This window comes from Salvelinus namaycush, chromosome 1, assembly GCF_016432855.1.
Source record: "Salvelinus namaycush isolate Seneca chromosome 1, SaNama_1.0, whole genome shotgun sequence".
In the NCBI taxonomy this organism is placed as follows: domain Eukaryota; kingdom Metazoa; phylum Chordata; class Actinopteri; order Salmoniformes; family Salmonidae; genus Salvelinus; species Salvelinus namaycush.
Genome location: NC_052307.1, coordinates 83,714,862 through 83,737,017, shown reverse-complemented (window position 1 = coordinate 83,737,017; position 22,156 = coordinate 83,714,862). Strand labels below are relative to the sequence as shown.

Here is a 22,156-nt window from a genome sequence, read left to right as displayed (position 1 = left end):
GAAACAATCTTCATCATGAGGGAGGTCAGGAGGGCTGAGGGGGAACAAAATGGTGGACTGAAACAATCTTCATCATGAGGGAGGTCAGGAGGGCTGAGGGGGAACAAAATGGTGGACTGAAACAATCTTCATCATGAGGGAGGTCAGGAGGGCTGAGGGGGAACAAAATGGTGGACTGAAACAATCTTCATCATGAGGGAGGTCAGGAGGGCTGAGGGGGAACAAAATGGTGGACTGAAACAATCTTCATCATGAGGAAGGTCAGGAGGGCTGAGGGGGAACAAAATGGTGGACTGAAACAATCTTCATCATGAGGAAGGTCAGGAGGGCTGAGGGGGAACAAAATGGTGGACTGAAACAATCTTCATCATGAGGGAGGTCAGGAGGGCTGAGGGGGAACAAAATGGTGGACTGAAACAATCTTCATCATGAGGAAGGTCAGGAGGGCTGAGGGGGAACAAAATGGTGGACTGAAACAATCTTCATCATGAGGAAGGTCAGGAGGGCTGAGGGGGAACAAAATGGTGGACTGAAACAATCTTCATCATGAGGGAGGTCAGGAGGGCTGAGGGGGAACAAAATGGTGGACTGAAACAATCTTCATCATGAGGGAGGTCAGGAGGGCTGAGGGGGAACAAAATGGTGGACTGAAACAATCTTCATCATGAGGAAGGTCAGGAGGGCTGAGGGGGAACAAAATGGTGGACTGAAACAATCTTCATCATGAGGGAGGTCAGGAGGGCTGAGGGGGAACAAAATGGTGGACTGAAACAATCTTCATCATGAGGGAGGTCAGGAGGGCTGAGGGGGAACAAAATGGTGGACTGAAACAATCTTCATCATGAGGGAGGTCAGGAGGGCTGAGGGGGAACAAAATGGTGGACTGAAACAATCTTCATCATGAGGGAGGTCAGGAGGGCTGAGGGGGAACAAAATGGTGGACTGAAACAGCCTTCATCATGAGGAAGGTCAGGAGGGCTGAGGGGGAACAAAATGGTGGACTGAAACAGCCTTCATCATGAGGGAGGTCAGGAGGGCTGAGGGGGAACAAAATGGTGGACTGAAACAGCCTTCATCATGAGGGAGGTCAGGAGGGCTGAGGGGGAACAAAATGGTGGACTGAAACAGCCTTCATCATGAGGGAGGTCAGGAGGGCTGAGGGGGAACAAAATGGTGGACTGAAAAAGCCTTCATCATGAGGGAGGTCAGGAGGGCTGAGGGGGAACAACATGGTGGACTGAACTTGGGGTCTGGGAAACATTGGTAAAGGGGGGGCCCAGGACCAAGTATGGGAAACATTGGTAAGGGGGGGGACAGGACAGGGGAAACACTGGTAAAGGGGGGGACAGGACTTGGGGTCTGGGAAACATTGGTAAAGGGGGGGGACAGGACTTGGGAAACATTGGTAAAGGGGGGGACAAGACATGGGGTCTGGGAAACATTGGTAAAGGGGGGGACAGGACTTGGGGTCTGGGAAACATTGGTAATGGGGGGGACAGGACTTGGGGTCGGGAAACATTGGTAAAGGGGGGGACAGGACTTGGGAATCACTGTAGCAGCTCCTAAACAAGGAGGAAAAACAACCAATGAGACAAAATACAAAGAAACAACAAAAATACATTTTTCAGCGTTTCGGATTAGCTAAATTCTGGTAGTACCTCCCCCGTTTAAATGTGTTTGTCCCATTTGAGTCTACTGAACATGGTCCAGGTCACAGCGCAACCTGTTCAGTCTGTTGCATCAGGGGCATAGTTCAGGTGTTGGGTACGTCGAGGCTCAGGGCAGAGGAAGCACTGACGTCTGTGTTCAGTAGATAGACTCCATGTCCAGGCTGTTTAATATCAGTAGTCAGTACACTTGGGTTGTGGCCAGAGGCAGGAAGGACCAGGACCGACCGACCATATTCGGCCCTAGTCTCTCTGTGTGGAGGACTGACCCAGATACAGACCCATATTCAGCCCTAGTCTCTCTGTGTGGAGGACAGACCCAGATACAGACCCATATTCAGCCCTAGTCTCTCTGTGTGGAGGACAGACCCAGATACAGACCCATATTCAGCCCTAGTCTCTCTGTGTGGAGGACAGACCCAGATACAGACCCATATTCAGCCCTAGTCTCTCTGTGTGGAGGACAGACCCAGATACAGACCCATATTCAGCCCTAGTCTCTCTGTGTGGAGGACAGACCCAGATACAGACCCATATTCAGCCCTAGTCTCTCTGTGTGGAGGACAGACCCAGATACAGACCCATATTCAGCCCTAGTCTCTCTGTGTGGAGGACTGACCCAGATACAGACCCATATTCAGCCCTAGTCTCTCTGTGTGGAGGACAGACCCAGATACAGACCCATATTCAGCCCTAGTCTCTCTGTCTGGAGGACAGAAGTCTTAGTCCCCCTCCACTCTGTTGGTCTGTCTCAGCAGAGAGACAGGGACTTCAGGAGACGCCCTGTAGTGGGAATGGGGGGGGTACAGCTGTTCTCCATGATGTAAGTTACAGGTCACACCCCATCCTATCAGTCCAGAAGGTACCACCAAAACCCCCATGATGTGTCCAACGGTCCAAAGAGGTCCGGGGGTAACAGATGGTCCAGAGAGGTCCGGGGTATCAGACGGGGAAGAGCTGTGTTTTGGGCTGCTCAGCCCTCAGACAGAGAACTCCACACCACTACGGCATGTACGTGTCATCAGTAGGCGCCGCAGACGCAGGCCGGTGAATGGGTTGAGCCAGAGGACGGAGGGCGGGCCTCCGAACACGGCCTTCATCCCCTCCCAGCGCACACGCCGCTCCCACCTCGGCTTCTCATTCTTCAGACGCTCGATCTCCTGGGAGACGAGACGAGACAGACATGAAGACAGACCGACAGACAGACAGACACAGATCGACATGAAGACAGGCACAGATCGACAGACAGACAATCCTTCAGCATACGAATAGCATACTCTCCATTTAATCACCTGATTTGAAGAGCAACAGAAAGTAAACCCAGGGAAACAGCCAGTGAACCATCCAATGACAGAGATGGTATAGATATCTATAGATACCGTTGAATGAGGTTCACTGTTCCTGTAAACCAGTGGTGGAAAGAACTGACAGTTGAAGTCGGAAGTTTACATACACCTTAACCAAATACATTTAAACTCAGTTTTTCACAATTCCTGACATTTAATCCTAGTAAAAATTCCCTGTCTTAGGTCAGTTAGGATCACCACTTTATTTTAAGAATGTGAAATGTCAGAATAATAGTAGAGAATTTTTTTTATTTCAGCTTTTATTTCCTTCATCACATTCCCAGTGGGTCAGAAGTTTACATACACTCAATTAGTATTTGGTCACGTTGCCTTTAAATGGTTTAACTTGGGTCAAACGTTTCGGGTAGCCTTCCACAAGCTTCCCACAATAAGTTGGGTGAATTTTGGCCCATTCCTCCTGACAGAGCTGGTGTAACTGAGTCAGGTTTGTAGGCCTCCTTGCTCACACACGCTTTTTCAGTTCTGCCCACAAATTTTCTATAGGATTGAGGTCAGGGCTTTGTGGTGGCCACTCCAATACCTTGTCTTTGTTGTCCTTAAGCCATTTTGCCACAACTTTGGAAGTATGCTTGGGGTCATTGTCCATTTGGAAGACCCATTTGCGACCAAGCTTTAACTTCCTGACTGATTTCTTGAGATGTTGCTTCAATATATCCACATAATTTTCCATCCTCATGATGCCATCTATTTTGTGAAGTGCACCAGTCCCTTCTGCAACAAAGCACCCCCACAACATGATGCTGCCACCCCCGTGCTTCACGGTTGGGATGGTGTTCTTCGGCTTGCAAGACTCCCCCTTTTTCCTCCAAACATAACAATGGTCATTATGGCCAAACAGTTCTATTTTTGTTTCGTCAGTCCAGAGGACATTTCTCCAAAAAGTACGATCTTTGTCCCCATGTGCAGTTGCAAACCATAGTCTGGCTTTTTTATGGCGGTTTTGGAGCAGTGGCTTCTTCCTTGCTGAGCGGCCTTTCAGGTTATGTCGATATAGGACTCGTTTTACTGTGGATATAGATACTTTTGTACCTGTTTCCTCCAGCATCTTCACAAGGTTCTTTGCTGTTGTTCTGGGATTGATTTGCTCTTTTCGCACCAAAGTACGTTCATCTCTAGGGGACAGAACGCGTCTCCTTCCTGAGCGGTATGACGGCTGCTTGGTCCCATGGTGTTTATACTTGCGTACTATTGTTTGCACAGATGAACGTGGTACCGTCAGGCGTTTGGAAATTGCTCCCAAGGATGAACCAGACTTGTGGAGGTCTACAATTTTTTTTCTGAGGTCTTGGCTGATTTCTTTAGATTTTCCCATGATGTCAAGCAAAGAGGCACTGAGTTGGAAGGTAGGCCTTGAAATACATCCACAGGTACACCTCCAATTGACTCAAATTATGTCAATTAGCCTATCAGAAGCTTCTAAAGCCATGACATAATTTTCTGGAATTTTCCAAGCTGTTTAAAGGCACAGTCAACTTAGTGTGTGTACACTTCTGACCCACTGGAATTGTGAAACAGTGAATTATAAGTGAAATAACCGGTAAACAATTGTTGGAAAAATGACTTGTGTCACAAAGTAGATGTCCTAACCAACTTGCCAAAACTAGTTTGTTAACAAGAAAGTTGTGGAGTGGTTGAAAAAACGAGTTTTAATGACTCCAACCTAAGTGTATGTAAACTTCCGACTTCAACAGTACTTGTACATTTACTTTCGATACGTAAGTACATTTAAAACCAAATACTTTTACCCAAGTAGTATTTTACTGGGTGACTTTCACTTTTACTTGAGTCATTATCTATTAAAGTATCTTTACTTTTACTCAAGTATGACAATTGAGTATTTTTTCCACCACTGCTGTTAACCTTAAAGTGTTCCTTTAAGTGGTGGCGACCACAGTGTGTGGCGACCACAGTGTGTGGCGTGCTCGGTGTGTGGCGTGCTCGGTGTGTGGCGTGCTCGGTGTGTGACGACCACAGTGTGTGGCGTGCTCGGTGTGTGGCGTGCTCGGTGTGTGGCGTGCTCGGTGTGTGGCGCGCTCGGTGTGTGGCGACCACAGTGTGTGGCGTGCTCGGTGTGTGGCGACCACAGTGTGTGGCGTGCTCGGTGTGTGACGACCACAGTGTGTGGCGTGCTCGGTGTGTGACGACCACAGTGTGTGGCGTGCTCGGTGTGTGACGACCACAGTGTGTGGCGTGCTCGGTGTGTGGCGTGCTCGGTGTGTGACGACCACAGTGTGTGGCGTGCTCGGTGTGTGGCGTGCTCGGTGTGTGGCGCGCTCGGTGTGTGACGACCACAGTGTGTGGCGTGCTCGGTGTGTGACGACCACAGTGTGTGGCGCGCTCGGTGTGTGACGACCACAGTGTGTGGCGTGCTCGGTGTGTGGCGACCACAGTGTGTGGCGCGCTCGGTGTGTGACGACCACAGTGTGTGGCGTGCTCGGTGTGTGGCGACCACAGTGTGTGGCGTGCTCGGTGTGTGGCGACCACAGTGTGTGGCGTGCTCGGTGTGTGACGACCACAGTGTGTGGCGCGCTCGGTGCCTCACCGTCTCGTCGTTGCAGATGGAGTGTATCTGCGTTCCGAACATCACCACGGTGAAGGTGAGGAAGAGGAAGGCCTCCAGACAGAGGAAGATCATCAGCATCACCGCCACAGGAGGAGAGAAGTCAGTGCATTCTGGGAGATGGAGTTGTGGGAGAGGAGAGAGGTGTCATTATTTTGACAGAGGAGGAGAGGGGTGTCATTATTTTGACAGGAGGAGAGGGGTGTCATTATTTTGACAGGAGGAGAGGGGTGTCATTATTTTGACAGAGGAGGAGAGGTGTCTTTATTTTGACAGAGAATGAGAGAGGTGTCATTATTTTGACAGAGGAGGAGAGGGGTGTCATTATTTTATCCTCTGATTATAAAGGTTCTATTAACATTTAGAATAATTTAAAATCAAATGTATCATCATCATCATCATCACTTTCATAATTACCTTCAATATCATCATTATTATAAACATCATTATCATCATCATTATCATCACCATCATTATCATTATTTCATCATCATCATCATTATCATGCTCATCATCATCATTATTATCATCATTTCATCATCAATCATCCTCATCCTCATCGCCATCATCATCATCATTATCATGCTCATCATCATCATTATTATCATTATTTCATCATATCCAAGATGGCGTAGCAGTCATGCATCTTCGTCTTGTCCCGTGTATATATCTTTTTCCTTTCCATTTTCTTCACATTTATTTTTTTAAATATTTTTTAAACCTCAACTCCAACATACTCTCCTGCAACCCTCCTCACCCGTGGTATGGATATTTTATTTACTTAAGAAACCAGAAGCTAGCCAGCTAACTAACTCATCAACTAACCTTTAGCCCGGACAACTCCTGCCAGTCTGCACAGCGCGATTCAACCCAGAGCACACTGGACTCTTCTTCCCCACATATACTGTTTCCTACCGCAAGCTCTGAATCTTCTCACCTGGATCATCGCAACTAGCTAGCTGCTATCCGAGTGGCTACTCCCTGGCTAACGTCTCTGTCCCGAAGAAAGCACCAATTAGCCTGTAGCTAGCTAGCTGCTATCCGAGTGGCTACCCCCTGGCTAACGTCTCTGTCCCGAAGAAAGCACCAATTAGCCTGGAGCTAGCCTGTGCTAGGCCCATCTCCCGGCAAGCTGAAGGGGTCCATCAGCCACTACTTGGGATACAATGCCAATTGGCCTGGACCCCTTTTACTGCCGATACGGAGCCCTGCCGATCCTTCACAACTGGTCTACCGACGTAATCCGCCCGAGGGGGTTTTGAACAGGCTCCTCCATCACGACGTCCCCTGAATGCCCATCCGCTAACCCCGGCCCGCTAGCTGTCCAGAGCATATCGGACTGTTAGCTAAAGAGGTCCATCAGCCAACTTCCTTGGGCTACAATACCTATTTTGCCAATTGGCCTGGACCCTTTTACTACACGGAGCCCTGCCGATCCGTCACGACTGGTCTGCCGACGTAACCGTCCGAGGGAGCTACAACAGACTCTTCCGTCGCGGCGTCCCCCTAAGGCCCTTCTGCTAGCCTGCTAGCCCCGGCCCGCTAGCTGTCTGAATCGCTGTGTCTCCAGCCCACCTAGCTACTCACTAGACCCCATGATCTCTCAGCTACGCATCCCTAATGTCAATATGCCTTGTCCATTGCTATTTTGGTTAGTGATTGTCTTATTTCACTGTAGAGCCTCCAGCCCTGCTCAATATGCCTTAGCTAACCCTTTTGTTCCACCTCCCACACATGAGGTGACCTCACCTGGTTTAAATGGTGTCTCTAGAGACAATACCTCTCTCATCGTCACTCAATGCCTAGGTTTACCTCTACTGTATTCACGTCCTACCATACCCTTGTCTGTACATTATGCCTTGAGTCTATTCTTCCGTGCCCAGAAACCTGCTCCTTTTACTCTCTGTTCCGAACGTACTAGACGACCAGTTCTTATAGTCTTAGCCGTACCCTTATCCTACAGTAGCCTACCATTACACTAAACATAGAAACACAGTAACCTACAACAGTGAATGAAGAAGTAAACAGTAGCCTACCACAGTGAATGTAGAAGTAAACAGTAGCCTACCACAGTGAATGTAGAAGTAAACAGTAGCCTACCACAGTGAACGTAGACGTAAACAGTAGCCTACCACAGTGAACGTAGACGTAAACAGTAGCCTACCACAGTGAATGTAGAAGTAAACAGTAGCCTACCACAGTGAATGTAGCAGTAAACAGTAGCCTACCACAGTGAATGTAGAAGTAAACAGTAGCCTACCACAGTGAACGTAGAAGTAAACAGTAGCCTACCAAAGTGAATGTAGAACAGTAGCCTACCACAGTGAATGTAGAAGTAAACAGTAGCCTACCACAGTGAATGTAGAAGTAAACAGTAGACTACCACAGTGAATGTAGCAGTAAACAGTAGCCTACCATTCCACTGGTCATGGACACAGCTGTAAACAGTAGCCTACCACAGTGAATGTAGCAGTAAACAGTAGCCTACCACAGTGAATGTAGCAGTAAACAGTAGCCTACCACAGTGAATGTAGAAGTAAACAGTAGCCTACCACAGTGAATGTAGAAGTAAACAGTAGCCTACCAAAGTGAATGTAGAACAGTAGCCTACCACAGTGAATGTAGAAGTAAACAGTAGCTTACCACAGTGAATGTAGAAGTAAACAGTAGCCTACCACAGTGAATGTAGAAGTAAACAGTAGCCTACCACAGTGAATGTAGACGTAAACAGTAGCCTACCATTCCACTGGTCGTGGACACAGCTGTAGAACTGTAGGAAACTGAGGCAGAGGGCGTAGACCGAGATCAGAGCTATGTACATCTGGAGGGAGGAGAGAGGGGAGGAGGAGAGAGGGGAGGAGGAGAGAGGGGAGGGGGAGAGAGGGGAGGGGGAGAGAGGGGAGGGGGAGAGAAGGGGGGAGTGGGGAAGGGAGGAGGAGAGAGGGGAAGGGAGGAGGAGAGAGGGGAAGGGAGGAGGAGAGAAGGGAGGAGGAGAGAAGGGGGGAGTGAGGAAGGAGAGAGGGTAATGATGGAGTCAGAGAAAGGAGAGGGACAGGGGAAGGAGGTAGAGAGAGAGAGAGGAAACAGGAGAGAGTAGAATGGGGGAAGTGAGCGGGAGGAAGAGAAAGAGAGAGAGAGGAAGACAGAAAGAGAGGTGGAGAGGAAGAGGGGGAGAGAGAAAAACAGTGAATAAAGGGTTATTACCCACGCAGACGCTGGGAGAGATAAACATCAAATGCTGGACATTAATGTAACCAATAGTCAGACACCACAACTACACCATCGCTCTGAGGTACGGTAGAACTTGACATAAGGTACAGTCAGGATTCCCCCTACTCTGAGGTATGGTAGGACTTGACATCAGGTACAGTCAGGACTCCTCCTACACTGAGGTATGGTAGAACTTGACATCAGGTACAGTCAGGACTCCTCCTACACTGAGGTATGGTAGGACTTGACATCAGGTACAGTCAGGATTCCCCCTACTCTGAGGTATGGTAGGACTTGACATCAGGTACAGTCAGGACTCCCCCTACACTGAGGTATGGTAGGACTTGACATAATAAGGTACAGTCAGGATTCCCCCTACTCTGAGGTATGGTAGGACTTGACATAATAAGGTACAGTCAGGACTCCTCCTACACTGAGGTACGGTAGGACTTGACATCAGGTACAGTCAGGACTCCCCCTACACTGAGGTATGGTAGGACTTGACATAATAAGGTACAGTCAGGACTCCCCCTACACTGAGGTATGGTAGGACTTGACATCAGGTACAGTCAGGACTCCCCCTACACTGAGGTATGGTAGGACTTGACATAATAAGGTACAGTCAGGATTCCCCCTACTCTGAGGTATGGTAGGACTTGACATAATAAGGTACAGTCAGGACTCCTCCTACACTGAGGTATGGTAGGACTTGACATAATAAGGTACAGTCAGGACTCCCCCTACACTGAGGTACGGTAGGACTTGACATAATAAGGTACAGTCAGGACTCCCCCTACTCTGAGGTATGGTAGGACTTGACATCAGGTACAGTCAGGACTCCCCCTACTCTGAGGTATGGTAGGACTTGACATCAGGTACAGTCAGGACTCCTCCTACACTGAGGTATGGTAGGACTTGACATAATAAGGTACAGTCAGGAAGGATTCCCCCTACACTGAGGTATGGTAGGACTTGACATAATAAGGTACAGTCATGACCCCTCCTACACTGAGGTATGGTAGGACTTGACATAATAAGGTACAGTCAGGACCCCTCCTACACTGAGGTACGGTAGGACTTGACATAATAAGGTACAGTCAGGAAGGATTCCCCCTACACTGAGGTATGGTAGGACTTGACATAATAAGGTACAGTCAGGACTCCTCCTACACTGAGGTATGGTAGGACTTGACATAATAAGGTACAGTCAGGACTCCCCCTACACTGAGGTATGGTAGGACTTGACATAATAAGGTACATTCAGGAAGGATTCCCCCTACACTGAGGTACGGTAGGACTTGACATAATAAGGTACAGTCAGGACTCCCCCTACACTGAGATATGGTAGGACTTGACATAATAAGGTACAGTCAGGATTCCTCCTACACTGAGGTATGGTAGGACTTGACATAATAAGGTACAGTCAGGACTCCCCCTACACTGAGGTATGGTAGGACTTGACATAATAAGGTACAGTCAGGACTCCTCCTACACTGAGGTATGGTAGGACTTGACATAATAAGGTACAGTCAGGACTCCTCCTACACTGAGGTATGGTAGGACTTGACATAATAAGGTACAGTCAGGACTCCTCCTACACTGAGGTACGGTAGGACTTGACATAATAAGGTACAGTCAGGACTCCCCCTACACTGAGGTATGGTAGGACTTGACATAATAAGGTACAGTCAGGATTCCCCCTACACTGAGGTATGGTAGGACTTGACATAATAAGGTACATTCAGGAAGGATTCCCCCTACACTGAGGTATGGTAGGACTTGACATAATAAGGTACAGTCAGGACCCCTCCTACACTGAGGTATGGTAGGACTTGACATAATAAGGTACAGTCGGGAAGGATTCCCCCTACACTGAGGTACGGTAGGACTTGACATAATAAGGTACAGTCAGGAAGGATTCCCCCTACACTGAGGTATGGTAGGACTTGACATAATAAGGTACAGTCAGGATCCCCCCCTACACTGAGGTATGGTAGGACTTGACATAATAAGGTACAGTCAGGACTCCCCCTACACTGAGGTATGGTAGGACTTGACATAATAAGGTAAAGTCAGGAAGGATCCCCCCCCTACACTGAGGTATGGTAGGACTTGACATAATAAGGTACATTCAGGAAGGATTCCCCCTACACTGAGGTATGGTAGGACTTGACATAATAAGGTACATTCAGGAAGGATTCCCCCTACACTGAGGTACGGTAGGACTTGACATGATAAGGTACAGTCAGGACTCCCCTACACTGAGGTATGGTATGACTTGACATAATAAGGTACAGTCAGGAAGGATTCCCCCTACACTGAGGTATGGTAGGACTTGACATAATAAGGTACAGTCAGGACTCCCCTACACTGAGGTATGGTAGGACTTGACATAATAAGATACAGTCAGGAAGGATTCCCCCTACACTGAGGTATGGTAGGACTTGACATAATAAGGTACAGTCAGGACTCCCCTACACTGAGGTATGGTAGGACTTGACATAATAAGGTAAAGTCAGGAAGGATCCCCCCCTACACTGAGGTACGGTAGGACTTGACATAATAAGGTACAGTCAGGAAGGATTCCCCCCTACACCGAGGTATGGTAGGACTTGACATAATAAGGTACAGTCAGGACTCCTCCTACACTGAGGTACGGTAGGACTTGACATAATAAGGTACAGTCAGGACTCCTCCTACACTGAGGTACGGTAGGACTTGACATAATAAGGTACAGTCAGGAAGGATTCCCCCTACACTGAGGTATGGTAGAACTTGACATAATAAGGTACAGTCAGGAAGGATTCCCTCTACACTGAGGTATGGTAGAACTTGACATAATAAGGTACAGTCAGGACTCCTCCTACACTGAGGTATGGTAGGACTTGACATAATAAGGTACAGTCAGGACTCCTCCTACACTGAGGTACGGTAGGACTTGACATAATAAGGTACAGTCAGGACTCCTCCTACACTGAGGTACGGTAGGACTTGACATAATAAGGTACAGTCAGGACTCCCCCTACACTGAGGTATGGTAGGACTTGACATAATAAGGTACAGTCAGGACTCCCCCTACACTGAGGTATGGTAGGACTTGACATAATAAGGTACAGTCAGGACTCCTCCTACACTGAGGTATGGTAGGACTTGACATAATAAGGTACAGTCAGGATCCCCCTACACTGAGGTATGGTAGGACTTGACATAATAAGGTACAGTCGGGACTCCCCCTACACTGAGGTATGGTAGGACTTGACATAATAAGGTACAGTCGGGACTCCCCCTACACTGAGGTACGGTAGGACTTGACATAATAAGGTACAGTCAGGACTCCCCCTACACTGAGGTATGGTAGGACTTGACATAATAAGGTACAGTCAGGACTCCCCCTACACTGAGGTATGGTAGGACTTGACATCAGGTACAGTCAGGACTCCTCCTACACTGAGGTATGGTAGGACTTGACATAATAAGGTACAGTCAGGACTCCTCCTACACTGAGGTATGGTAGGACTTGACATCAGGTACAGTCAGGACTCCTCCTACACTGAGGTATGGTAGGACTTGACATCAGGTACAGTCAGGACTCCTCCTACACTGAGGTATGGTAGGACTTGACATAATAAGGTACAGTCAGGACTCCTCCTACACTGAGGTATGGTAGGACTTGACATCAGGTACAGTCAGGACTCCTCCTACACTGAGGTATGGTAGGACTTGACATAATAAGGTACAGTCAGGACTCCTCCTACACTGAGGTATGGTAGGACTTGACATCAGGTACAGTCAGGACTCCTCCTACACTGAGGTACGGTAGGACTTGACATAATAAGGTACAGCCAGGACTCCTCCTACACTGAGGTACGGTAGGACTTGACATAATAAGGTACAGTCAGGACTCCCCCTACACTGAGGTATGGTAGGACTTGACATAATAAGGTACAGTCATGACCCCTCCTACACTGAGGTATGGTAGGACTTGACATAATAAGGTACAGTCATGACCCCTCCTACACTGAGGTATGGTAGGACTTGACATAATAAGGTACAGTCAGGACTCCCCACTACACTGAGGTATGGTAGGACTTGACATAATAAGGTACAGTCATGACCCCTCCTACACTGAGGTATTGTAGGACTTGACATAATAAGGTACAGTCAGGACTCCCCACTACACTGAGGTATGGTAGGACTTGACATAATAAGGTACAGTCAGGACTCCTCCTACACTGAGGTATGGTAGGACTTGACATAATAAGGTACAGTCAGGACTCCCCACTACACTGAGGTATTGTAGGATTTGACATAATAAGGTACAGTCAGGACTCCCCACTACACTGAGGTATGGTAGGACTTGACATAATAAGGTACAGTCAGGACTCCCCACTACACTGAGGTATGGTAGGACTTGACATAATAAGGTACAGTCATGACCCCTCCTACACTGAGGTATGGTAGGACTTGACATAATAAGGTACAGTCAGGAAGGACTCGCCCTACACTGAGGTATGGTAGGACTTGACATAATAAGGTACAGTCAGGAAGGACTCGCCCTACACTGAGGTATGGTAGGACTTGACATAATAAGGTACAGTCAGGACTCCTCCTACACTGAGGTACGGTAGGACTTGACATAATAAGGTACAGTCAGGACTCCTCCTACACTGATGTATGGTAGGACTTGACATAATAAGGTACAGTCAGGACTCCCCACTACACTGAGGTATTGTAGGACTTGACATAATAAGGTACAGTCAGGACTCCCCACTACACTGAGGTATGGTAGGACTTGACATAATAAGGTACAGTCAGGACTCCCCACTACACTGAGGTATGGTAGGACTTGACATAATAAGGTACAGTCAGGACTCCCCACTACACTGAGGTATGGTAGGACTTGACATAATAAGGTACAGTCATGACCCCTCCTACACTGAGGTATGGTAGGACTTGACATAATAAGGTACAGTCAGGAAGGACTCGCCCTACACTGAGGTATGGTAGGACTTGACATAATAAGGTACAGTCAGGAAGGACTCGCCCTACACTGAGGTATGGTAGGACTTGACATAATAAGGTACAGTCAGGACTCCTCCTACACTGAGGTACGGTAGGACTTGACATAATAAGGTACAGTCAGGACTCCTCCTACACTGATGTATGGTAGGACTTGACATAATAAGGTACAGTCAGGACTCCTCCTACACTGATGTATGGTAGGACTTGACATAATAAGGTACAGTCAGGACTCCTCCTACACTGAGGTATGGTAGGACTTGACATAATAAGGTACAGTCAGGACTCCCCACTACACTGAGGTATGGTAGGACTTGACATAATAAGGTACAGTCATGACCCCTCCTACACTGAGGTATGGTAGGACTTGACATAATAAGGTACAGTCAGGAAGGACTCGCCCTACACTGAGGTATGGTAGGACTTGACATAATAAGGTACAGTCAGGAAGGACTCGCCCTACACTGAGGTATGGTAGGACTTGACATAATAAGGTACAGTCAGGACTCCTCCTACACTGAGGTACGGTAGGACTTGACATAATAAGGTACAGTCAGGACTCCTCCTACACTGATGTATGGTAGGACTTGACATAATAAGGTACAGTCAGGACTCCTCCTACACTGATGTATGGTAGGACTTGACATAATAAGGTACAGTCAGGACTCCTCCTACACTGAGGTATGGTAGGACTTGACATAATAAGGTACAGCCAGGACTCCTCCTACACTGAGGTATGGTAGGACTTGACATAATAAGGTACAGTCAGGACTCCCCACTACACTGAGGTATGGTAGGACTTGACATAATAAGGTACAGTCAGGACTCCTCCTACACTGAGGTATGGTAGGACTTGACATAATAAGGTACAGTCAGGACTCCCCACTACACTGAGGTATTGTAGGACTTGACATAATAAGGTACAGCCAGGACTCCTCCTACACTGAGGTATGGTAGGACTTGACATAATAAGGTACAGTCAGGACTCCCCACTACACTGAGGTATTGTAGGACTTGACATAATAAGGTACAGCCAGGACTCCTCCTACACTGAGGTATGGTAGGACTTGACATAATAAGGTACAGTCAGGAAGGACTCGCCCTACACTGAGGTATGGTAGGACTTGACATAATAAGGTACAGTCAGGAAGGACTCGCCCTACACTGAGGTATGGTAGGACTTGACATAATAAGGTACAGTCAGGAAGGACTCGCCCTACACTGAGGTATGGTAGGACTTGACATAAGGTACAGTCAGGACCCCTCCTACACTGAGGTATGGTAGGACTTGACATCAGGTACAGTCAGGACTCCTCCTACAGAGGTATGGTAGGACTTGACATAATAAGGTACAGTCAGGACTCCTCCTACACTGAGGTACGGTAGGACTTGACATAAGGTACAGTCAGGACCCCTCCTACACTGAGGTATGGTAGGACTTGACATCAGGTACAGTCAGGACCCCTCCTACACTGAGGTATGGTAGGACTTGACATCAGGTACAGTCAGGACCCCTCCTACACTGAGGTATGGTAGGACTTGACATAATAAGGTACAGTCAGGACTCCTCCTACACTGAGGTACGGTAGGACTTGACATAAGGTACAGTCAGGACCCCTCCTACACTGAGGTATGGTAGGACTTGACATAATAAGGTACAGTCAGGACTCCTCCTACACTGAGGTATGGTAGGACTTGACATAAGGTACAGTCAGGACCCCTCCTACACTGAGGTATGGTAGGACTTGACATAATAAGGTACAGTCAGGAAGGACTCGCCCTACACTGAGGTATGGTAGGACTTGACATAATAAGGTACAGTCAGGACTCCTCCTACACTGAGGTACGGTAGGACTTGACATAAGGTACAGTCAGGACTCCTCCTACACTGAGGTATGGTAGGACCTGACAGAAGGTACTTACAGTGAAGAGCACAAAGAAGCGCTGGTTCTTCTCCCCGACACAGTTGTTGACCCAGGGACAGTGGTGGTCCATCTTACGGATACATCGCTTACAGATGCTACAGGCGAGGAGAGATGGGAAACCTACATTAATTCCTTTGACAAAGACCCTGGTAGAAATGTGTGATTACATGACTGTATAACCGTACAAACTTCCAGGTGACAGGAGCCAATACAAGCAGTGACACAATGTATTAGACGGTAAAGACACGTTGAACCTCACTAGAAGGAGTCATGGACATTAACTAGTGAAGCTATTGGCCTAACCAGTGTTTAGATGAGTGTGAGTCAGTGTGTATTCAATTCTCCCACTGTGTGTGTGTGTGTGTGTGTGTGTGTGTGTGTGTGTGTGTGTGTGTGTGTGTGTGTGTGTGTGTGTGTGTGTGTGTGTGTGTGTGTGTGTGTGTGTGTGTGTGTGTGTGTGTGTGTTGAGAACTCGACTAGGTGAACCTGAATAAGTGTTCTCACATACTTCAGAATAAAACACCAATAGTACTGTTTGTCCATTTAGAGACGCCGTAGCCAGTATCCACTTCCTCAAAAAGTCAGAACGAATAGAAGATAACTCAAGAAATCGGTCATAAAATGACGGTTTTGCCGAGGAGATCTTAGTCGCACGATTTTACATCCAACGAAGATGTTTCGTATTTCTCAAGTGTTTTGTTTAGCATGAAACTGATTAGTCTCCTTGAATAACAACAAACACCTAATTGAAAAATCCCTCCTCCAATCACTGACGAAGGGGTGTAGACCTTAATTACTGACTTCAGCCTCGGCAAACTTTTTTGTGTACACAAACAACCGAAGAAAACCGAAAGCCGAAGACCAAAACTAACAAAAACGGCATAAAATGTTGTCATGATCTACAGTACCAGTCAAAAGTTTGGACACACCTACTCATTCAAGGGTTTTTCTTTATTTTTTTACCATTTTCTACATTGTAAAATAATAGTGAAGACATCAAAACTATGAAATAACACGTGTGGAATCATGTCGTAACCAAAATAAGTGTTACACAAGTCAAAGTATATTTTATATTTGACATTCTTCAAAGTAGCCACCCTTTGCACACTTTTTGCATTCTCTCAACCAGCCTCACCTGGAATACTTTTCCAACAGTCTTGAAAGAAGTTCCCACATATGCTGAGCACTTGCTGGCTATGGTCCAACTCATCCCAAACCATCTCAATTGGGTTGAGGTTGGGTGATTGTGGAGGCCAGGTCATCTGATGCAGCACTCCATCACTCTCCTTGGTCAAATAGCCCTTACACAGCCTGAAGGTGTGTTTTGGGTCATTTTCCTGTTTGAAAACTAATTATATAATCCCAATAAGCACAAACCAGATGGGATGGCGTATCGCTGCAGAATGCTGTTGTAGCCATGCTGGTTAAGTGTGCCTTGAATACTAAATAAATCACTGACAGTGTCACCAGCAAAGCACCATCACACCTCCTCCTCCATGCTTCACGGTGGGAACCACACATTCAGAGATCATCCGTTCACCTACTCTACATCTCACAAAGACACAACGGTTGGAACCAAAAATCTCAAATTTGGACTCATCAGACCAAAGGACAGATTTCCACCGGTCTAATGTCCATTGGTCGTGTTTCTTGGCCCAAGAAAGTCTCTTCTTTTTATTGGTGTCCTTTAGTAGTGGTTTCTTTACAGCAATTTGACCATGAAGGCCTGATTCACGCAGTCTCCTCTGAACAGTTGATGTTGAGATGTGTCTCTTACTTGAACTCTGTGAAACATTTATGTGGGCATCAATTTCTGAGGCTGGTAACTCTAATGAACTTATCCTCTGCAGCAGAGGTAACTCTGGGTCTTCCTTTCCTGTGGCGGTCCTCATGAGAGCCAGATTCATCATAGCGCTTGATGGTTTTTGCGACTCCACTTGAAGACACTTTAAAGGTTCTTGAATTGTTTCGTATTGACTGACCTTCATGTCTTAAAGTAATGATGAACTGTCGTTTCTCTTTGCTTATATAAGCTGTTCTTGCCATAATATGGACCTGGTCTTTTACCAAACAGGGCTATCTTCTGTGTCACAACACAACTGAATTTTCTCAAACACATTAAGAAGGAAAGAAATTCCACAAATTAACTTTTAACAAGGCACACCTGTTCATTGAAATGCATTCCAGGTGACTACCTAATGAAGCTGGTTGAGAGAATGATAACAGTGTGCAAAGCTGTCATCATGCAAAGGCAAAGGGTGGCTTCTTTGAAGAATCTAAAATCTATTTGGATTTGTTTAACACTTTTTTGGTTACTACATGATTCCATATGTGTTATTTCATAGTTTTGATGTCTTCACTATTATTCTACAATGTAGAAAATAATAAAAATAAAGAAAAACCCTTGAATGAGTAGGTTTGTCCAAACTTTTGACTGGTACTGTACGCACAAACTGTTCCGACCTGTTTCGGGTGGGAAGCATGCAGACACCTTAAGACAGTGAGTAACCCTCACCTGACGTGGTTGAGCCCTCTGTGTCTAGATGTGATGTGTACTATAGATATCTATACCATCTCTGTCATGGTGTCTACCTGCAGTGGTGAGCCCTCTGTGTCTAGATGTGTATCTATAGATATCTATACCATCTCTGTCATGGTGTCTACCTGCAGTGGTGAGTCCTCTGTGTCTAGAAGTGTATCTATAGATATCTATACCATCTCTGTCATGGTGTCTACCTGCAGTGATGAGCCCTCTGTGTCTAGATGTGATGTGTCTCGGTGTATCTATAGATATCTATACCATCTCTGTCATGGTGTCTACCTGCAGTGGTGAGCCCTCTGTGTCTAGATGATGTGTATCTATAGATATCTATACCATCTCTGTCATGGTGTCTACCTGCAGTGGTGAGCCCTCTGTGTCTAGATGTGTATCTATAGATATCTATACCATCTCTGTCATGGTGTCTACCTGCAGTGGTGAGCCCTCTGTGTCTTGATGTGATGTGTATCTATAGATATCTATACCATCTCTGTCATGGTGTCTACCTGCAGTGGTGAGCCCTCTGTGTCTAGATGTGATGTGTATCTATATATCTATACCATCTCTGTCATTGTGTCTACCTGCAGTGGTGAGCCCTCTGTGTCTAATGTATGTGTATCTATAGATATCTATACCATCTCTGTCATGGTGTCTACCTGCAGTGGTGAGCCCCTCTGTGTCTAGATGTGATGTATCTATAGATATCTATACCATCTCTGTCATGGTGTCTACCTGCAGTGATGAGCCCTCTGTGTCTTATGTGTATCTATAATATCTATACCATCTCTGTCATGGTGTCTACCTGCAGTGGTGAGCCCTCTGTGTCTAGATGTGTGTATCTATAATATCTATACCATCTCTGTCATGGTGTCTACCTGCAGTGTTGAGCCCTCTGTGTCTAGATGTGTATCTATAGATATCTATACCATCTCTGTCATGGTGTCTACCTGCAGTGGTGAGCCCTCTGTGGCTGGATGCTGCAAGCACTTGGGACATTCATAGATGACCTCTCCAGGTTTCAAGCTGTCTAGACTGTCCATGTACTCTTTGGTGGCGTTGCCCTTAGGAACCGCCCCCTGATGGAGGAGTTAGACGACATCAGAACAGGACGGACCCAAAGCAGCTTCAGAGGTTAATCAATACATGAAACAATATAGTATTTACCCTGAGGACATCAATCTATATAGTCTTTACCCTGAGGAGGAAACATCAATCTATATAGTCTTTACCCTGAGGAGAGGAAACATCAATCTATATAGTCTTTACCCTGAGGAGAGGAGACATCAATCTATATAGTCTTTACCCTGAGGAGAGGACACATCAATCTATATAGTCTTTTACCCTGAGGAGAGGAGACATCAATCTATATAGTCTTTACCCTGAGGACACATCAATCTATATAGTCTTTACCCTGAGGAAGGAAACATCATCTATATAGTCTTTACCCTGAGGAAGGACACATCAATCTATATAGTCTTTACCCTGAGGAGAGGACACGTCAATCTATATAGTCTTTACCCTGAGGAGAGGAAACATCAATCTATATAGTCTTTACCCTGAGAGAGGACACATCAATCTATATAGTCTTTACCCTGAGGAGAGGACACATCATCTATATAGTCTTTACCCTGAGGAGAGGACACATCAATCTATATAGTCTTTACCCTGAGGACACATCAATCTATATAGTCTTTTACCCTGAGGAGGGACACATCAATCTATATAGTCTTTACCTTAGGAGGACACATCAATCTATATAGTCTTTACCCTGAGAGAGAGACATCAATCTATATGTCTTACCCTGAGGGACACATCATCTATATAGTCTTTACCCGAGGAGAGGACACATCAATCTATATAGTCTTTACCCTGAGGAGAGGACACATCAATCTATATAGTCTTTACCCTGAGGAGAGGAGACATCAATCTATATAGTCTTTACCCTGAGGAGAGGACACATCAATCTATATAGTCTTTACCCTGAGGAGAGGACACATCAATCTATATAGTCTTTACCCTGAGGACACATCAATCTATATAGTCTTTACCCTGTGGAGAGGACACATCAATCTATATAGTCTTTACCCTGAGGAGAGGACACATCAATCTTATATGTCTTTACCCTGAGGGAGGACACATCAATCTATATAGTCTTTACCCTGTGGAGAGGACACATCAATCTAATAGTCTTTACCCTAGGAGAGGAGACATCAATCTATATAGTCTTTACCCTGAGGAGAGAGACATCAATCTATATAGTCTTTACCCTGAGGAAGGACACATCAATCTATATAGTCTTTTACCCTGAGAGAGGAGACACATCTATATAGTCTTTACCCTGAGGAGAGGACACATCAATCTATATAGTCTTTACCCTGAGGAGAGGACACATCAATCTATATAGTCTTTACCCTGGGAGAGGACAACATCATCTATATATTCTACCCTGAGGAGAGGAAACATCAATCTATATAGTCTTTACCCTGAGGAGAGGACACATCAATCTATATAGTCTTTACCCTGAGAGAGGAAACATCAATCTATATAGTCTTTACCCTGGGAGAGGACACATCATCTATATAGTCTTTACCCTGAGGAGAGGACACATCAATCTATATAGTCTTTACCCTGGGAGAGACACATCAATCTATATAGTCTTTACCCTGAGAGAGGACCATCAATCTATATAGTCTTTACCCTGAGGAGAGGAACATCAATCTATATAGTCTTTACCCTGAGGAGGAGACATCAATCTATATAGTCTTTACCCTGAGAGAGGACACATCAATCTTATAGTCTTTACCCTGAGGAGAGGACAAATCAATCTATATAGTCTTTACCCTGAGAGAGGACACATCAATCTATATAGTCTTTACCCTGAGGAGAGACACATCAATCTATATAGTCTTTACCCTGAGAGAGGACCATCAATCTATATAGTCTTTACCCTGAGGAGAGCACATCAATCTATATAGTCTTTACCCTGAGGAGAGGAGACATCAATCTATATAGTCTTTACCCTGAGGAGAGGACACATCAATCTATATAGTCTTTACCCTGAGGAGACACAATCTATATAGTCTTTACCCTGAGGAGAGGACACATCAATCTATATAGTCTTTACCCTGAGAGAGGAACATCAATCTATATAGTCTTTACCCTGAGGAGAGGACACATCAATCTATATAGTCTTTACCCTGAGGAGAGACACATCAATCTATATAGTCTTTACCCTGAGAGAGGACACATCAATCTATATAGTCTTTACCTGAGGAGAGGAGACATCAATCTATATAGTCTTTACCCTGAGGAGAGGACACATCAATCTATATAGTCTTTACCCTGAGGAGAGGACACATCAATCTATATAGTCTTTACCCTGAGGAGGGACACACATCAATCTATATAGTTTTACCCTGAGGAGAGGAGACACAATCTATATAGTCTTTACCCTGAGGAGAGGAGACATCAATCTATATAGTCTTTACCCTGAGGAGAGGACACATCAATCTATATAGTCTTTACCCTGAGGAGAGGACACATCAATCTATATAGTCTTTACCCTGAGGAGAGGACACATCAATCTATATAGTCTTTACCCTGAGGAGAGGAACATCATCTATATAGTCTTTACCCTGAGGAAGGACATCAATCTATATAGTCTTCCCTGAGGAGAGGAAACATCAATCTATATAGTCTTTACCCTGAGGAGAGACACATCAATCTATATAGTCTTTACCCTGAGGAGAGACACATCATCTATATAGTCTTTACCCTGAGGAGAGGAGACATCAATCTATATAGTCTTTACCCTGAGGAGAGGACACATCAATCTTATAGTCTTTACCCTGAGGAGAGGAACATCATCT

General features: G+C 46.0%; 1 pseudogene; it reads right to left on the bottom strand.

Annotated features, from left to right (window-relative positions):
* Positions 1-1,597: 1,597 nt before the first annotated feature.
* LOC120053373 lies at positions 1,598-20,390 on the bottom strand (annotated as a pseudogene).
* Positions 20,391-22,156: the final 1,766 nt, after the last annotated feature.